General features: G+C 42.2%; 1 protein-coding gene across 3 annotated transcripts in view; it reads right to left on the reverse strand.

Moving 5' to 3' along the window:
• hivep2a (HIVEP zinc finger 2a) overlaps nt 1-20,013 on the reverse strand; it is a 55,645-nt gene extending 35,632 nt beyond the window's left edge. The window contains exons 1-2 of one of the 3 annotated variants that reach the window (XM_046873457.1): nt 17,278-20,013; nt 12,093-12,156 (exon numbers count right to left, since the gene is read on the reverse strand). The gene's annotated coding sequence lies outside the window, so the exon portion shown is untranslated. Of the gene's footprint in view, nt 1-12,092; nt 12,157-12,398; nt 12,775-17,277 lie in introns of those variants that run through there. The other 2 variants (XM_046873458.1, XM_046873459.1) reach the window with 2 other exon arrangements.
• Nucleotides 20,014-20,104: the final 91 nt, after the last annotated feature.

Raw genomic sequence — 20,104 nt, forward strand, 5'->3', positions numbered from 1 at the left:
TTTAGCCTTACGCATATCTGAATCTATCATCCTGAGAGAAAGACAACAATCAGATACTAGAACGAAAGTGCGATTATAGCGATAAGCCTCACTTCCTGTTGCCAACCGATGGCAGTGTGAGCCTGTATTGTGTTCATGTCTCCAGCTGTAAATATAAATGTAAAAAGTTCAGGCTACGGTGGAATGAAGCTTCACTTCTTTCCCTACTTTGATGTCATGAAACCCCCGGAGCACCTGTTACTTTACAAGCCAGGCAAAACACGGCGAAGCAGAACTACCCCAGGAACCTCGACCTAGCCAACCCCTGGTATTCAGGGAATGACCCTATTTAACCTCTGAGCCAGCAATGAGAAACCGGGGGCTTCCCAAACTCCCCCTACACACACACACACACACACACACACACATACACACAAGCACCCCCTGTTCCAGCAAATGCCCCACAAAAGCCTCCAGCCCTAAAGCATGTGAAGACTTGGGTGACTCCTACAGCAGCATACCAAACACTGCACTATGTTTCAGTGCGGACTTTTTTTTATTTTTATTAATATTTATTTCCATAAATCCCCCGACTTATTTTGTGTCCTCAAACTGGATACGATGCTCTTCTGAATCACCCACAGCCATGTAATAATTTGGGAATTATTTGACAAAATATCCTTTCATTCCGATGCACCAGGAGACCCGAACCTGTCCCAGCATGGCTGTGCTCCTCTAAACAAAGCCAGCTCCAGGAAGCTTTGATGTTCTGCTCTAGAGCTTTATTGAACACCTTTAGGAGCCACATCACTTCCTTACAAACACCAGGACCTTATTTTACTAACAACCTTGTGGCTGAAAGAAATCGCAGAACTCTCCACAAAATCTAGTGGAACTTTTTCCCAAGAAGAGTTCAACCTTCTTATAAGAGCAAACGGGGACGCAACGTGTCTCAAAAACTTATGCTACAATCTTTTTGTAACAACAAAAACAAAAACATGATACACTGCAATACACACAGGACGTACGCTAAGCTATTCGAGTTCTGCTAAGCTATTCGAGTGCGTGTTCTCAGGGACACTTTCAGCCTCATGGACTTCCCCACCATCCCAGGCACGCAGCTCTGGAAAGTTCCCTGAATAAACGGCTCATGTTCTCTGAATGTTCTCTGAAAATACACGATGTTTTTCCGATACAGCGAGTAAGGACAAGTTAGATCGCATCGCTTTAATGTTTGTCATTAAAAATGGCTTTCGATTCCGTCTGCCGTTCTCTTGAGGGTCGCAAATGATTCATATATCATGCCTGTCATTATCCTGTGATGCTAACATTAGCTAACTAGCAAAACAAGTAATTCCATGCAGTGGTGAACAGTAAAGGAGTAAAAGTAATTAGTTATTTTGCTAAGTAGCTTTTTTCAAATATCGGTACTGAAGTATTTCATTTGGTGAGACTTTTACTGGCACTTCACTACATTGCAAAACATTTAACTTTTTACTCAACTGCATTTTGCGAAATCAGTCGCAAACACGCAAGTGTGTATCTATTTTAAAAGGAATAAATGATGGAAGAAACTGCTGACTCCAACCCCATCCCCCAAACCTGCCCCATTAGCAAACCATAATACTACGACTACTAAGCACAAAACAATAAACAACAATTTCAAATAACAATGAAACACTATACAACCAATGAGACGTAAAAAAAAATGTCAGCAATATACCTGCTTGAAAAGATGCGTTTTCCAAACGAGATTTGAAAATAGAGACGTAGCGTTGCTAAAGGCTCGAGTTCTTATTAGCGCATACGACAAAGCGCTAAGGACGATGAGGACATCGATCTAAGAGTTTAAGAAGGAGTATATGTTAGAAGTAGGTCAGATAAATGTCCACGCATGTTTAAAAACAAATATATAGTGACGTTCTGTCCAGACCGAGACGACGTTTTCAGTGAACGAAAACGTAGCTTTTTGAAAAACGCTTCCCAAAGTGGATCGATTCGAAAACGACGTTTTTTCCGCGTCGCACTTTTTATTAGTTGCAACGTCGTTTTTTCAAAAAAGAGCCGCAAACGATGTTCGAAAACGTCTTACGACTCGCACGTGAGCGGTTTCAGACGTTTCAGGGCGGATGAGCGTCTTTCGGGAAACGCTTGGAAAACGGAAACGGGGACAAGGGCCGAAGATGAAAACCCCGTTTTTTAATTTATCAGGATTTGTGTAGACGTAGCCAAAGAAGGAACCAGGTGACGTGATGCCTTATAAACAAAAAGCAGGATTTGAAATGTTATGCGATGTTTAACGGGCAGCCAGTGCAGCTGTTGAAGAACTCAACTCAACATCTAACGCGTGACCCGAAATGTACTATAAGGTTTGTTGAGCCCGGTGTTTGTTACCGTGCCCTTTTTCTATTCGTGCAACTTGGTGCTACGCCAAAGGGATTATGGGAAGACAAATGACTCAGCGATGACTTTACCAATTACTCAGCTGACAGAGTCAGGCTTGGACATGATCGTAGGTTCGGATCTGGCAAGAACTCTTCGGAACAGGTGAGAGATTATAAAAAAAATAATCAAATAAATAAATAAATAAATAAATAAATATAAATATATATATATATATATATATATATATAAGCCTTATTAGCAAAGCTTTAAACAGGCTATTAAGTTGCACATCTGATGTGCCATTACAGCTTAATTGATCCAAGGTGTAACCTCTCGGCCGCCGGATCTCCAAGCGAGTGCACGTGACCTTCTTTCACATTCCCATCTGCACCGCAGGCTGTCGCTCGCCATGAAATATGCATTGAATTATAAAACGCATTATGTAACGCATCCACCGGGGCTGATGCAGGCATTTGTGCAACAGCTAATTAAACATGTCGTGGAGAGGGGGGGGCTGTTTTGGGGGGGTTCGAGGTTGAGGAGGCAGTTGAGTGCTGTACTGCGCTCACCTGATGAACACTGAGGGAATATCAGGAGATGTATTCCAAAAATATTGGGACAGTCGACTGCTTTTTTTTTTTTCTTTTTCACGAACCCAAACCTGTTCCAACATGAAGGCAGCTCCAGGAACATTCGAGGTGGTTTCCAAAAATGTCTAGACGGATGGTGTTGTCCAACGTCTACGACATACGTCCGACATACGCCGAGTCGTTCCAGGTGTTTTGAGTGGAAGAGAGCGTGGAGAACATCACCAGGGAGATCTGGAAGAGATTTGACTCGTGCGGACTTTGCCCTCTTCCCGAAAACCCGAAGATCCCGTTCGAAGGTTGGCGGTTTTTTGGAGATCCACCACAAATCACAAAAAACGATCCATCGAATTCGAACCGAATAGAATGAAATAGTAAAGCAAGTAAAGAGCTTGAAGCAATTTTAGAAGCTGGAGAAAGAAGGACAAAAAAATAACTCTGGCTGTCTTACTGTTTTCATCAACAAGCTACATCCCAGGCCTAATTTAAAATCGATTCGCCTCGGCTTCACCGTGGTGTATTTACACTCTCTAGATGGCTGGAGCTGATAAAGTGTAATGACCGATTCTTCTCTCTTGAACCTGATCCAATTCAAACACAAAAACGGGTCCTTCGGGAGCGAAAGGGCTTCCCTCCGAATCCAGAGAAAACAATGCATTTCTCTCTCTCTCTCTCTTTCTCTCTCTTTCTCTCTCTCTCTCTCTGTAAACACTGGTTTGTTTATTTGTTGACTTATTTATTTCTTGTCTATTTGTCCTTTTTTTGATAGAACAGAAGGTGTGAAAGAATGAAGTGTGGAATGTAAAAAAAAAAAAAAAGACCTGTGGAGATTTTTTTTGTTTTGGTTTTTAACCTCATTGAGGGCCAAAGGTTTGTGGACACCGGCCCGTACAATTTGTATGTACTTTTCTGAGCATCCTGTTTTCCACATTTAGTCTCCGTTTAGTTCCCGCTCTTATAATAAGCTTCACTCCTCTAGATGTGTGAGATTTCATCGAGACATGAGCGCGCTAGTAAAATCAGGTCCTGATGTGGGTGACGAGGCCAAGGGGTGGCAGTCCAATTCGTCTCAAAAGGGTTTGAGCTCTAAAACAGGCCACTCAAGATCCAGATACATCCAGAAGATAGAGGCGGATCTTCATGGCGCTGTCTTTGTGTGCCTCAAAATTTGTGGGAACAGTTTGGGGAAGAAGCACACAAGGCTATGAAAAGGCAGGTGTCCCAATACTTTTGGCCTTATGGGGTGAAGATGGGATGAAGTGTCTCCCTTTGCCTCTCGCTATCTGTCTCTCAATCTGCCTCCATTGGTCTCTGTTTCTCTATCTTTCTCTTTCTCTGACTTTTTTTCCTTTCTCTGTCTCTCGCTACCTGTCTTTCTCTCGCTATCTGTCTTTCTCTCGCTATCTCTCTGTCTTTCTCTGTCTCTCACTATCTGTCTGTCTCTCACTCCCTGTGTCTGTCTCTGTTTCTCTTTATCTCTCTCCGTTTGTATCTGCCCCTTACTATCTTTCTCTATTTGTCTCTATCTGTCTCTCACTGTCTGTCACTATTTGTCTCTATCTGTCTATCTCTCTCTGTCTCTATCTCTCATTATTCCTAAATGTCTCCAAAAACAAAAGAAAAGATCTGAGTCTCTCTTTGTCTCTTTTTTTGTCACATTCTATGTTCTCTCTCTCTCTCTCTCTGTGCTCAGCACACCATTATTTTTAAATGTCTTTGGAAATGACATGAAACATCTGAACGTCTCTCTCTGTGCGTCTCTCTCTCTCTCACGCCTATTCTCTTTTTCTCTGCATGTCTCACTCGCTTTCTCTCTTTTTTTCCTCTCTTCCTGTCTGTTTCTCTCTCTCTCTAGCTCTCCTGCTTTACAAACAAACTAAACTCGAAGCCCTTCCACGAACCCTAAACTGCTCCATCTGAAGCATTTTCTCATTCCAGGAATTTGAAGGAGACATTTCCGGCTCGCTCAAATGTCCGATCCCTGACCAGTTTCCCCCTTTATTTTTTATGTTTAGATGCTGAGATGAGGACGAGTGCAGCAGACAGTGAGCAGATTGCGGGCAGAGGAACGGAGGTAAGTGTATGCAGTGTGGGCCGCTGGGAGCACTCGAGACCTGACGCTGGCACTTCACACTTCCTCAGCCCTCGCACTACTGTACGTGTGTGTGCGCATGTGTGCGCGTGTGTGCATGAGCAAAAGCACCAGCAACACCTCTTCACGCTCGTCCGCGCCACATCGCACCATGTGCCTGAGGAGGGAAAGAGACGCCGCTGACATCACACCCTGCAGGTGGCAACCCTCTGCGGGAGCAAAGCGAGAGCAGAAAAACACTGCCTTCGAAATCGTGCGGCATTGAAAATCCTCTCTCGCGTGCAAAGACGTGAGAACACGTGAGAACGAGTTCACGTGAGAACGCGTTTCCTCTCGCCACTTTCGTGAGAACATATCAATCACTTTCTCTCATCCTTTCCCTGGAATCGTGGAGGATTCGTGGACGGGAAGCTCTGAAGCAGACACATGTCAGACAGACCCGAGCGCTTATTCAAGACAAAAACGTGAAGGAAAAAAAATGACGCGTGAGTGTGTATGTCAGAATAATGCCACAGTTCCAAACGCTGCACCAGTTAAAGCTCTACAGTTACAACGGCATCCTTCCTTTCTGTGACTTTTTATCCAAGAAACAAGACCAATTCAATTCTATTCGTTTTTTCTCTCTATCTTCCTCTCTCTCTCTCTCTTTCTCTCTGACTAAAGTTCTGTCAATACTTGATCATCTATAGAAGAAAATTGAAAAGACAATAATATGAGAGAAGAGAAAGAGAGAAAACAGAAAAGAAGGGAAGGTAAGGAAAAAGAAAAGAGCAAGAAAAGAAAAGAATCGAAGAGAATGTGAAGGAAAGAAAACAAGAGATGAGATGAGAAGGAAGGAGAATAGAAGGGAAGAGAGTAAAGAAAAGGAAAGAAGAAAAAGACATGAAAGAGAAGAGGACAAATGAAAGAATAGTATGAGAGGAGAGACAGAAAGAGAAGATGAGATAGAACAAAGAGAAGGAATTGAGAAGAAAGGAAAGTAAAAATAAAGAAGAGAGAAAAATTGAAGATAAGAGATTAGAAGAAAAGTGGAGATGAGATGAAAAGAGAAGAGAAGAGAACAAAGAAAAAGGAAAGGGAAGTGAAAGTAATAAAAAGAAGTGAAGAGATAAAATAAGAAGAGAAGACAAAAAGAAAGAAAAAGGAACAGAAAGGAAAGGGAAAGGAAGAAGAGAAGAGAAGAGACGGGAAGAAAAGAGACGAAGAGAAGAGAAAAGAAGAGAAGAGAAGAAAAGAGAAGAGAAGAGAAGAGAAGAGAACAAAGGAAAAAGGAAAAAGGAAATAGAATTGAAAGCAATAAAAATAAGTAAAGAGATCAAATAAGAAGAGAAGACAAAAGAAGAGAAAGAAAAAGGAATGGAAAGTGAAAGTAAAGAAGAAGAGAAGAGAAGAGAAGAGAAGAGATGAAATGAGAAGAGAAGAGAAGAGAAGGAAAGAGAAGAAATGAAACGAGAAGAGAAAAATTGAGAAGAGATGAAACGAGAAGAAAAGAGAAGAGATGAAATGAGAAGAGAAGAGAAGAGAAGAGGAGAAGAAGAGAAGAATAAAGAAGAGATGATATTTGCTGATTTTAAATCTGGGAATGAAATAATCGAAAGAAACGTCACTATTCCGCGTAAAAACGTGGTGCTCAGGTTTTTAATACAAAGCGCCTCATGCTTCATGTTCTGAAAGAACAATGAGGGTTAATAAAATATGTGTGCCATAATTAAACCTCACCTCCCATTAATCCAAATAGTAAATTGTAGCAGGGCGAAGCCTCGGCGGGTCATTTTTCACCACAGTCCATATCCGAGAGCTACTTTTAATAAAAAACATTCCCTACAAGGATACGGAGTATTTTTTTTTTCCCAAAGACGATTTTCCTTTTTCTTCTGTCAGAGGAAAAAACGGATTATAATTGCCTTTCTGTTTAATTAAAAGTAGCTCGTAACACCTCGGGGCAAGGACACGCAAAGACTCCGCCATTTTCAGCGCTCGATTTCGACACTTTTTTAGAAGCAGCGTTGGACGTGAATTTATCCATGTATAAATCCCAAAAGCAGCTGTATGGAAAATATATTCAGGATATACACTCTAAATTTTTTAAAGTTGCCATAAGGAACAAAACCAAAGCGGAGGTTGTAGCTTCGTGGCTTTGAATCTGAAGGTCATGAGTTCAAATCTTAGCCACAACAAGGAGCGGCCTTTCCTGGGCTCCTGAGCAAGGCCCTTAACCCCCATATCTGCTCAGCTGTATGAATAACATAAATAAAATTGGCTCTGCCAAAAGTGTAAATTCCTGTCAAACACCTGCGATCCGTAGCGTGTCAAAACGTGACCTTTCCGAAGCGTGTCAAAACGTGACCTTCCTGAACACTTGTCATCTTCCAGTGATGTTCAGTGATGTGAATTTGATTCTGTGGCAGATTCTTCCGGTTTCACGTGTAATTTCACGCTCGATCTTTTGTCTTTTGGCACACTGACTTGTGGAGGTCGGTGCTTCCTGTGACTGCTCGTGCAGCCTCGTGCTGCCATCTTTTGGCGAAACTGGTCCTGAAACCTATTGACATCACCCTGAATTACAGACCAGTCTGAGATGAAGCTGCCTACGAAACCCAAGTGAGCGGCGACATCGTTTCACGCGGAAAACTTTCTTTGCGCCAAGGAGAAGCGGCTGCTTCGTTCATCCGCTCGCCACAGCTGCTTCTCCACTCAACTACAGCCCCATCCACTCGCCCCAGCAACTGTTGCCACCGAGCCTACAAGCCGCCATCTGTTCTACCACTGAATGGAAAATGGGGGGGGAAGAGAAAGAGGGTAATGACAGGAATTATGAGTAGAAAATGTCGGGTGAAGAACAAAAGAACGAACCCACTTTTCCACACAATTCTGGGCAAAAACATCAACATGATGGAAAAATCTAATGGAAATCGGCTCAAGGTTAGACGAGGACGCTCGGCCCACAACCCATGGATCAGAGGACGATACGGAGGAAAGCCTGCGAGAAGTATGGTCCAGAATAGTTTTGTGTTCCTGCACACGAATTTGCCCTCTTGCACATTCCAAATGCCTCTGAACAGGAAGTGTCCTAGTCTGCAGCGCAAAAAGTGTGTAAGTCATTTGCATGGTTCAAAGAAGAGGAAGCGAAAGCCGCTTGGTCCCAAACGAAGGAGAAAAGAAAGAGAGAGAGAGAGCAAGAAAAGGCAGGGCTTGAGTTTCTGTTCGGTCCGTGATGCCTCACCTTGGCTTGCTGCTTTCCATGTGTTTTGACTATAGATACATGCCACCCACTACAGCCCCTGCCCAAGAGGAAGCAGCAGCTCACAGAGCCTCGCTATTCACATTCAAATGAAGCTGTTATCAGGAAGCCAGAATTGCCAGGGAAAAAAAATGGACAAGAGATAGCTAGAATTACGTCCGTCAAAATGAATGAATCTTTTTTTTTTGAGTCATTTAGTTCATTTTCTTCCTTTAACCCTCAAATCACCTTCATATACGGGAGTCACGTGATAAAAAAAAAAGGGAACGACTCAGACTAGAGGACTTATGAGATGAACTACTCATAGCGACTATGGGAGTCATGTGATAAAAGTGCGAACGAATGAATGAACGAAAGACTCGAACTGGAAGAGTCGAGAGGTAAACGACTCAGTTGTGAAAAAATGAAAAGAATCGCTCTTCAATTTGACTCATTCTTCTGAGTCGCATTAAAGACTCACAACATACATAACAATGTACACAAAGTTTCAGTAGTTCCTGAGCTGCTGGTTCTTGTTCGCTGTCCCTCTCTATGATGATCCATTGCTTCTATCGTCAGAACGTCCTACCAGTTTGGGAGATGTTCCTCAGGGTGTTTTAGGGAGATCAAGAAAATAAGACCCACTGGAATTGTAAATGCGCTACAATGGGTACAATCTAACAATCCTGCATACACTTCCAAGTTTAAGAAGTCTACAAGTCCAGAGGAAAGGTCCGGGGGTTTACACGGACCCTCAATTTATTGTGAAAAGTTCCAGACCACTTTCGTACTGGACCACTTTTAGAAATCATCAACCACTAAGTTGTCGCGAAAAGTCCAAGTTACCGATGTCCAGCATACGCCCACATTCCAAAAACCATACTGGAAATTTCACCAGTATCCATGTTTGATCAGTATTATTGTTTTTAGTCTCCCGGCATTCCCAACACCGTTTTTGGATCCCATTTTTCCCGAATCTCCATTCCGTGCATGCGCCTTTCCCAAACTCTTAAAATTATTCATATTTAACGCTATTCAATTTGTTACACCATTTAGTGCAGCAGGATCTCTTCTTTCCTTCGTAATACATACGGCTACTGGGTGCACATGTGCGAATGTGTGTTAGTTTGTGTTTGTGTGTTGGGGATGGGGGGGGATGTGTTCCATTGCCTAGAAAAAACACCTGCAAACACTCAACTGCTGTTGTTTAGCTGGAGACAAGCGAAGGTAAATTTAGCAGCGGTTATTATTTTTTTTTGTCTGGTTCTGCCACATGTGCCAGTCAGCATGAAATGTTGCTTTGTCAAAACCGAGCAATTTCCTACTTCAGCTGAACCTCATATACTCAGATATACCAAATGCTAAAGTTCTAACCACCAGAATCATCTAATGGCTGGAGGACTTAACCTGACAGTCACATGATCTTGCATTTTCACCCACCACTGCTTTTTTTTCATTCACCAATGCCACATTGATGGTCTTTCCAGCTACACCTCAGTTTCACTTCCTCCATCTCCTTTCACTTGCGTTGGATTTTCACTCCACCTGATTCCATCAAGGACAAAGCCCAGTTTCCGAGACAGTTCCCATAGCAACAGAAAATGCCTCGCTACTTCTGTCAGCTTTTTGTGTATTGTATGTGCTCTGAAAAAAAAAATAAAGAAAAATGGAAAATAAAGACAAAAACTGACCAAAAAAAGGTCCTGAATCCCTGAACGGCCCTATTCAAGTCAAGTCAAGTGGCTTTTCTTGTCATTTCAAACCAGCTGGTATTGGTGATCGGATCGGATCTCGTTTTTTTTAATCTCGTTCATCAAAATGAGCAAATCCTTCATAGCGTCTATGGGATTCGGACTAGAAGAGTCGAGAGAAGATCTATTCAAATCACTCAACGCGAACGGATCACTCTTTGAGAAGACTCGTTCTTCTAAGTCACATCAAAGACTCGTTCAAAATGAATCACTATCTATCTGAACACTGAACCTGCTCCACTGAACCTGAACCTTCACCATCTTGCTGTTGCCAGATCCACGCTATTGGAACACTATACTGGCAAAAATATTAGAACTTCTCCATTTGCACAAACTTGGAGGCACCCACTTGTATAGGATTTCTTTGGTAGCATCAAAAATGTTCCCCTGAACTGGGAGATGTTCTAGCATGACCGTTCCATGGTTCACATGGGTTGAATGGGTGTGGAAGATCTTAAATGGCCTGCTGTAGAGCTCAAACCCTATTCAACACTATTAGGATGAATTGGAACGGCACCCCAGGCCTCCTCACCCCCCATCAGTACCTGACTTGATGTCGCAAATCGAGTGGAACATCTTCTCAGAAGAGTCGCCGTTATTATAGGAGGTTATTATTAAGTATTGTATTAAATGTGCATAACTAGCTAGCTCACTAACTAGCTAACTTCTCATTACAACCAGTTCTCCTTCGAAAACACAGCACTAGGTGAGGAAAAGAATAAGTTTTTCCCCCTTTCTTAGTGAAACAGCGAATTGTTGTACGTTCTGTGAAAAATCCTAAAGGTTTCTAAACATGCTAAGATTCAGTGAGACATGCTAACAATTCAGACTTCCTGTCAGTCAATATGAGTAGCAATAATACTAATAAAAAAACAAAAAAGAATTATTGAGCGCAAAGGATTGGTGAGCATTTTTTATGGCCTCAAGTCTCACACACACACACTCATATGCTACACACACTTCTGCACCTCTGCTAATTCCACAGTTGTGTGTAGCTTAAACATGCAAAATAAATCACCATATGTATATGTATACATATCAGAAAAACATGGCAACCCCCCCTCACACAAACACATACACAAAGACACACACATCATCTATATCTTTTTTTTTCCACGCTCGCAGCTGTGTACGCAGAGTCGCTCGTACCCTAAGGCCCTGATAGCTATCAACACTTTGCATGTCTATTTCTGTACGCGGCTACACTGCAAGCCTTTATTCAAAAATGCACCGCGGCTCGGGGGCCGCGATCGCGTGCATCTCCGCGGCAGTGGAAAAAAAAAACACAAAAAAAAGAAAAGGCACGACTGTGTGACACGAGCCACCGAGTCGAACGCACGAGCACGGCGTTCGAAATGTTGTAAAGGAAAGGCATCGCTCTACTGAATAACGTGTGGAAGGGTGGGGGGGACGCTTTGATTCTCCGTATCGTTTGCGGTAAATATCGCAACGTGCTTCGATGGTCAGTGTTTTTTCCCGCCATCGAGTCAAGTCGAGAAGCTTTTATTGTCATTTGTCATTGAGATGAAACAACGTTCCTCCAGAACCCTGGTGCTACATAAAACAACACAAAGCTACATAACAGAAACACACAGACATCAAGTGCATGGTTGTGTAACCTGCAAGACAGTGCATGACAACACAAAACAGTGTAGGACAAATACACAAAACACAAAACAGTGTAGGACAAATACACAAAACAGCGCCACCAGTAAACCTGCTGTATATTAAATAATGCAGTGTGTAAAAGAGACCCGAGTGCAGGGGTGTACCTTGTAATCGAACAAAATGTAAACAAAAAGGTTTGTGCGCGAAACGACAATAGCGATGAAGTCGTTCATCACTATTACTTGTTGGATGTGCAAGTTTATGCGAATCCGTTGTGCTGTTTTGCAGTGAATGAGTTCCCCAAAGCCTGTGGTGTGTGTGTGTGTGTGTGTGTGTGTGTGTGTAGTATAACGACCAGGAAATCCAAGAATGTTTGGGTATGAGGTATCTGTAAAAGACGATGTTATCTACAGGGGTAAAAACAAACAAAACAAAAACACCTCACGCTGTATAGAGAAGTCAGACGTTACCTTTGGCTTCTTGTCCCGGAGTTGTCTCGCAAGTTAAGCCAGGCAAACACGCTCCTAACACACCCTGTTTCCAAGACAGAGAGGGAGTGTTAAACAAATAAACACACACGTGTGTGTGTGTGTGTGTGTGTGTATATATATGAACAACACAACACCACGTCTCTATGGTATGTTATAGTATATAGTTAAAGGTCTCCTAAAGTCCTGAGAACTTCCGTACCCTCGTTCCTCTACGCACGGCTCACACCTCTCTTCAGCATCAACAGCTGATCATCAGCCCTACTTTACTTTCTCTTTCTTCCCTACCTGACGCCCGACGCTCACGTCCTCTGGGGTCCTCCAGGAAGCCTGAGACGACGAGCTCGCTCGTGCCAAAGTCCGTGTCACGAGCGGTAAAATCCAGAGCATGAAGATATTTATTTTTTTCACACCTACTTTACACAGCCCTCCATTCTACCACCACGGTCTGTCTGTCTGTTCTCGCACCTTCTTTTTTTTCTCTTTTTCTTTTTTTAGTAGTGGCTTGGAGGAAGAAGAAGAGGAGGGGAGAGACTGGTTAAGGCATTGTTGAGTCGAGTCCAAAACAGGTGAATAGATAGATAGATAGATAGATAGATAGATAGATAGATAGATAGATAGATAGATAGATAGATAGATAGATAGATAGATAGATGGAAGGGGTGGAGGAGGGGAGGGAGTTTGTCGCTCAGATCGCACGGAAAGGCAGAGACAGGCGGCGGACGCCGGTAATAATGGAGCGCTGAGGTAGGTTTCAGAATGGTGTAGAAAGTGGAAAAAAAATGGAAGAGCGGCAGAGAGAGAGAGAGAGAGAGAGAGAGAGAGAGAGAGAGAGAGGTATTGAGAGAAAGACTACCTCATTTTCAAACAGGAAGAAGGGGAGGCCACGAGTGTTTCCTGTGGTGCAGATGAGGTGAACAAAGACGTCATAAGACGTTCATGTTTTCAAGGTGTGAAAGCTGATGATGGATATATATATATATATATATATATATATATATATATATATATATATATATATATATATATTTAATATTTTTCTTTAACTTGAACTTGGAGACCCAAATCTGCTCCAGCTTTACAATTGAAGATCTGCTTTCCATGTTTTCGATCTATATGGTAGAAGAACTTGAGTGGCCTCCTGGAAAGCCCAAACCCTATTAAAAAACCTTGGGTTGAATTGGAACACCACCCCAAAGCCTCCTCACCTACATCAATACCTGACTTTCCTAACGCCCTCGAGGTTCAATAAAATCTCACAAATCTCCACAAAATCTAGTGGAACATCTACCCAGAAGAGTGGAGCTCATCATAATGGCAAAAAAACCCAACACAGACTGGAATGGAATGTTCCAAAAGCATGTACTATACAAACGTTTTATTGTATATATTTTTACATGCATTCTTTAATATAAGAATTTAAGAAAGAAAGTGGATACAGTTACAGTAAATTCGTGTCATGTTTACCAAACGTCTTCCAAATCCAAAGAAGCGCCACACTGTTTAGCAAAGTTAACCACAACTGGTGCAGCACGCCGCTGCTCTCGGGTCTGCTTTTGCTCCACTCTTGCTGCAGAGGGAGGATGAGGTATATAGAAATCAGGCGTCAAAAAAAAAAAAAAGTGACAAGAGGCCGAGTGCGACATGCAGCGAATGCAATGCAAATACGCGAAGCGTTACTAGGCTGCGCTGCAAACATGCCTGCAAACATGGTGTGTATCGAGGCTGAACAAATCCACCTTCCCTGACTTATGACATGTCTGTACACAGTTCTACACTGATTTACAGGCAGGAATATTGTCCCAATGGGTCACAGCTATTGTCCATCTGAGAACACAGGAGCATTAGGAGGAGCCATTTGAGGAGAAATTTGTTCAGGAGACATATTTTAATGCAGTGTTTTGGGTTTTTTACAGGCAAATGACTGTAACCTGATTAATGTACCAGGCAGTTTCATACTTAAAATTTTTTTCCAATGAAAACTGCACACATTTACAAAGATCGGTAAATGTTGTAAAACTGTTTTATATATATATATATATATATATATATATATATATATATATATATATATATATATATATATATACGTATATATATATATATATATATATATATATATATATAAAATATAAATATTCAATTTAAGACTCCATAATAATAAATATGTCATACAAGAGCTCTCTCTTTATTAACATTCACTAAACCTTATCCTAAACAACCCTAACACTTATCCCTTAACCCCTAAACCTTAATACTTAACCCTAACCCTTAACCTTAACTCTTAACCAGAACCGTAACTATAATCCTAACTCTAATCCCTAATGTTTAACTTTAACCCTATCTCTTAACCCTAATCCCTAACCCTAATCCTTAACTCTTAACCTCACCCTTTATCCTTAACCTTAACCCTAATCCCTAACCCTTAACTCTTAACCTTAACGCTAATCCTTAACTTTAACCCTAACTCCTAACCCTTAACCTTTAACATTAATCCTTAACTCTAATACTTAAACCTAACCCTAAAACTTAAGCTTAAACCTTAACTTTAACCCTAACCGTTAACCCTTAACCCTACCACCTAGAATATTTGCATTGCACTATCAAACCTACCCCTTGACGCTAACACTGTACCCTAACCCTTAAACTTAGCCCTTAACCTTAATCCTTAACCTTAACCCTAGCCGTTAACCCTTAACTCTTAAACCTATTTGCATTGCACTATAAAACCCTAACCCTAACCTACCCCTTAACCCTGACCCTTAACCTTAACCCTAACCTTAACCCTTAACCTTAAACCTAACCCTTAACCTTAACCCTTAACCATAAACCTAACTCTAAGCCTTAACCTTAAATCTAACCCTTAAACCTAAACCTTAACCCTAAACCTAACCCTTAAACCTAAACCTAACCCTTAAACCTAATCCTAACCCTTAAACCTTAACTTTAAACCTAACCCTTAACCCTTAACCTTAACTCTTAAAATTAACCCTTAACCTCATGTTTGTGGTTTTAATGGACCTGATATAAAGACAAGGACAAGACATGCTCCTTTCAGAAGAACTCAAAACCTTGCCCATGGTTCATATGTGGGATCTGTAAAGTTCTGCTGAAGAAGGAACATGGGCTTTTTTTTTTTTTGTAAACAATGTTTCCTTTGTTTACTGAGGAATCTGTTCCTGGTCTCATCTATGGTCACATGTTGTAGTGTGTAGTGAGTGAAAGAATAAGGGCGTGAGTACGGGCCGTGGAAACGAGGTTCCTGCTGCAGGGAAAAACTCCATCCAAGAAAAAAACGTGAAGACGTAAGTCAGAAACCTTAACCAGCCTCGATTTTTTTTTTATAAATTAGGACTCGCATATCGCGTCTATTTCAGCTCAAATCTAGCTAGCATGTGGTTATAAGAAAATAATCCGCAGCGAGATATGACCCGAATATCAGGAAAAGCGACCTGGTTTCTACCAGACCCGACGTCGCATGTGCATGAAGAAGCAGCAACAACACAAGCGCCATTGTTCAGAACTTCACCTGCATAGCATACAGACATCTCAAAGGATTAAACGCGTGACATTCACAAGATGGCATGCCAGACATCTCGAACGTCCCCGTCTGTCAGGTTTCCTGTAAAACGTTAAAAAAGGTCCACGAATGGCGACGTTAAACACGTGGGTTTACTGTAAAACCTTCAGCTATCATCTTAACTGATCCAGAACATCCAGAACAAATTCTCGAAACCTAACCATCTTCAGGAGGAACCCTGAAGGGAGCTTCTCTTTCTGAAGATCCTTCTTATCATCTCCAAAAAAAAAACAACCTGAATGAAATAAATGGCTCTAATCAACCTCAGAGCACTCTTACATCCAAGATTTCTTCGGTAGATGTTCTACATGCGATCGCTGTCTAAACCGTGAGAACCAGAACTTTGGAACACACGATGGAATGAACGTCAAAGCTAGAGCCAGAACACCATCAAGCGTCCACCAGTTTCACACCAGGGTCTGAAGTGGGTGTGTTCCAATTCATCCTGAAGGTGTTTGGGAACTTCGAGAGTAGGAGACATGATCAGTTCTGTCTGGTGGCATTCACGAGCATCGAAGAAACGTTTTCCAAAAACCGGGCATAGAACATACGGGTCATATAACGAGGCACAGAACCCTGGCATGAAACATGGCATACAATAGGGTGATGAACGTGGACCAGAAGAAGGTATACAACAAAACAATATCGATGCATTCAAGCAAAAAATCTCAGTGGTTGAAGCTCTGGATTACTGATCAGAAGGTCATGGGTTCAAGCCCTGGGATCGCCAGGCTGCCACTCTTGGGCTTTTAACCCTCTGTGGTACAGGGGGCGCTATACCATGTTTGACCACAGCTTCTAAAAAACTTGGGATATGTGAAGATAAATATTTCACAGTGCTGTATGTGACAAAGAAATGTTCTTCTTCTTTATCTTCTAAGCCCCAAAACACACCAGCAATCTTTTCTTTCATGAACTCGAGTGGACTCAAGTGCCAACGACAGCCGCACTCGAAGAGTCCCCTTAGAGTGTCCCCTCCTCCCCCTTTCTCACTGACGGAGAACACGTCATGGAACATTCCCGGAACGAGCCAGCGTCCCACCCACTTCAACCCGGGCGCGCGCACACACACACTCACTCAATCACACACACACAGACACACAGACACGCATTGCCACGCACCTGACAACAACACTGTGTCGTTCAGGACACCTTTATTTGAGTGCACGATAATTAATTGATCAATTAATTAACCAATCAATAAATTAATTTGGAGTAACACACACACACACACACACACACACACAATCACAATCCCTGACCCGAGTGCACGCGCTCTCCGGTTCGTTCTGCCTCTCCCTCTGCCTCGCGCACATTCCACGGGATATTACGAAGCATTCCCGCTACCAGGGAGCGCGCGCGCGCTCGCGCTCCTCTCGCGGGCGCACCGGGTGGGTATTCCCCCGGATAGACTTATTGGATGCGCAAAAGTCCCGCTCGCGAGTGCAAAGATCTGCATTCTATACATTATCTTCTGCATCGTTATCATCATAATCAGAACCACAATCATCATCATCATCATCATCAGCAGCAGCAGCAGCAGCAGCAGAGAGCTCGCGCGCCCCAGGTACTCAGGTGTGCACTCACCGTGATTCTCTTCAAGACCTTCTCCTTCCTTCTGGAGCGTCCAGGAACATCCCGAGGAAATGTCAGTCCTCCTGGCTGAAGTGTTCTCCCTTCCTGAGGAACAGGAGGTTAGGATGATGGTGGGAATAAGACGGACGGGGATGGAAAACAAACAAACAAACAAACAAAAAAGGAAAGTCGGACAGGTGATGCACGGAATAAAGACGTGTTGAGAGTAAACAGTCCGGTGTTTGGTGTTCTTCTGCTTCCTGCTCGTGGAGAAGAAACCTGAACGAAGAGGAGGAACTCGGGGTTATTCCTAGCACCGCTTCCCAGAATAGAAAAAAAAGGCTACGGGAAAGAAAAAAAAAAGAGAAAGAAAGAAAGAAAGAGGGAGGGATGAAGCGCAGAATAAAAGCGACAGCGTTAAGGTGTTGAGCGCGCGTGCGTCAGACTGTGGGTGCGCGCGTGTGTGTGTGTGTGTGTGCGTGTGTGTGTGTGTGTTTGGCCCGTGACGTCATCGGATCCCCCAGCGCGCGTCTGTCCCAGAGTGCAAAAGAGGCGAAACCTGCCCCGTCTACTCAATCCGCAGCGTCTACCAGATTTGCACACGGTTCTTCTTCTGTTACTGTACTACCCGATCTGTAGCACGCATGCGCACGAAGCGTCACTGCGTTATGACGTACAAATACTGTACACGCAGGACATTGTTTCAAACTTCCAAAGAAGGTTGTTGATGATGGGAGGATGGAGAGAAAGAATTGTGGTGCAAATCAGGCAGGGATGCAGATTGGGTAACTTCATGTGGTAGTCTGCTGTAAACTTTATGAGAAAGAAAAATAACACATGACCATGACATCATTCAAATAGTAGATTATATGGCCAGAAGTTTGTGGACACCATACGTCCCATTCCACATCGGTATATGCCCTTTATTGTGACCTTCACTCTTCTGGGAAGATCTTTCTTTAACGCTCTCTAACTTTCTTCGGCTCTCTAAGGTTTCTCTCTGGTTTACTTTATCTCCATTTTCTTCATCTCTTTTCAGTTTTTTCATGGTTTCTCAGGGACTCTGGTTTTCTTTCTCTCCATTTTCTCCATCTCTTTTCAGTTTTCTCAGGGTTTCTCAGGGACTCCGGTCTTCTTTCTCTCCATTTTCTCCATCTCTTGTCAGTTTTCTCAGGGTTTCTCAGGGACACTGGTTTTCTTTCTATCCATTTTATTTTCTCCATCTCTTTTCAGTTTTCTCCGGGTTTCTCCGCGACTCTGGTTTTCTTTTTCTCCATTTTTTCCATTTTTTTTCAGTTTTCTCAGGGTTTCTCAGGGATTTTGGGTTTCTCTCTCTCCATTTTCTCCATCTCTTTTCAGTTTACTCAGTGTTTCTCTTGGATTTTGGTTTTCTTTCTCTCCATTTTCTCCATCTCTTTTCAGTTTTCTCAGGGTTTTTTTCAGAAAGGACAGAATTTTCATAGACACAGAATCCCCCAATTCTGAGTTCCTGTCCAGCTCGATGCACATATATTAGAAATCTTCTCGGCAGCAGAACCTATGATAGATTACTCAGCGGTATAAACACCAGGGTTTTTATTCCCACACCCAGTTTTGTCTTTTTTTCTCATTCTGCCTTCAATTACAACACCATTGTAGAGCCCTTGGGCTTGTTCTTTGCTAAACGATACACCCGGCGTAGCCACGTCATGCTCTGGAATCCCGTCTTCTCTCACTTCGCTCTGCTGCCAGGAAATTACATAAGAACAGGTTTCTCCTGACAAAAGGTCAATCCTGACTGGGATTATAAAGCAGGTTGCTAATGGGCCATGACTTTAAAACCTCACCCGGGGAAAAAAAGATTGTGTTTTATCTTCTGTACCTCCTCATAAAGGATGGCTTCATGGGCTCAAGAGGACAGAGGGAAAGTATGGACATGTAGACATGTGTCCAATGTTCATACGAAAACTTGGTGGTCTGTAAACAATGTATGTGTTTGTATTTATTTTTGTTTTAGGCTACAAATTCTATGAATCTTTATAGTCCTGAAGGAATGTTTATATAGGGACTATAATTATCACCATTTTGCCCCTTTTGCTCCCCCCCACAACATCTTGAAGCAATTACCTCTTGTGGCTGGATAGCGGCACTACAACTTATGTCCAAAAGTACTGTTCCATATGTTCTTCTTTTTTCTTCTTCCCAGTGCAGAAAGCCAGCTCCTTGAAGAGATGCTTTTCATGAATTGGATGTGTGTGGAAGAGCTTCCTCACTTCCTCACGTCCTTGAGGCTGAATGAAATCTCCACAAAATATATCGGACCATCTTCCCAGAAGAATGAAGCTTATTATGAAGGCGAATGAAGACTGTGGATGGGATGTTTAAAAAGATGGACATAGCGATGGCAGGGTGTTCACAAACTTGTAGCGTTTGACCTGAGGAAATGTATTTATTTTTGATGTGGATTTGTAACCAGGATTCAGCCTTGTGCATTTGTTGACATCATATGATGTTATTTGTTTCAGCAGGAGCTCCAGGTTTTTTCAGCCATGAGTAAGATTTTGTAGATATTAATCATCATATAAAGTATTGTAAGTATAATGATATTTTATATATATAATACGTTATTGTGATTTTAATAAACTTTTCTCCTGCAGCAGAGGTAGCTCTTGGTCTTTCGTTCCTGGAACGGTCCTAATGAAATCCTGTTTCATCAAAGCGTTTGATGGTTTTGAAGACTGCACTTGGAGATACATTCAAAGTTTTTAATTTTTTTATTTTATAAAATGCATTATTTTATTATTTTATTTTATAATTTTTATTGTTTTAATATATGTATTATATTTGATTTTATTTTATT

This window comes from Silurus meridionalis, chromosome 18, assembly GCF_014805685.1.
Source record: "Silurus meridionalis isolate SWU-2019-XX chromosome 18, ASM1480568v1, whole genome shotgun sequence".
Classification (NCBI taxonomy): domain Eukaryota; kingdom Metazoa; phylum Chordata; class Actinopteri; order Siluriformes; family Siluridae; genus Silurus; species Silurus meridionalis.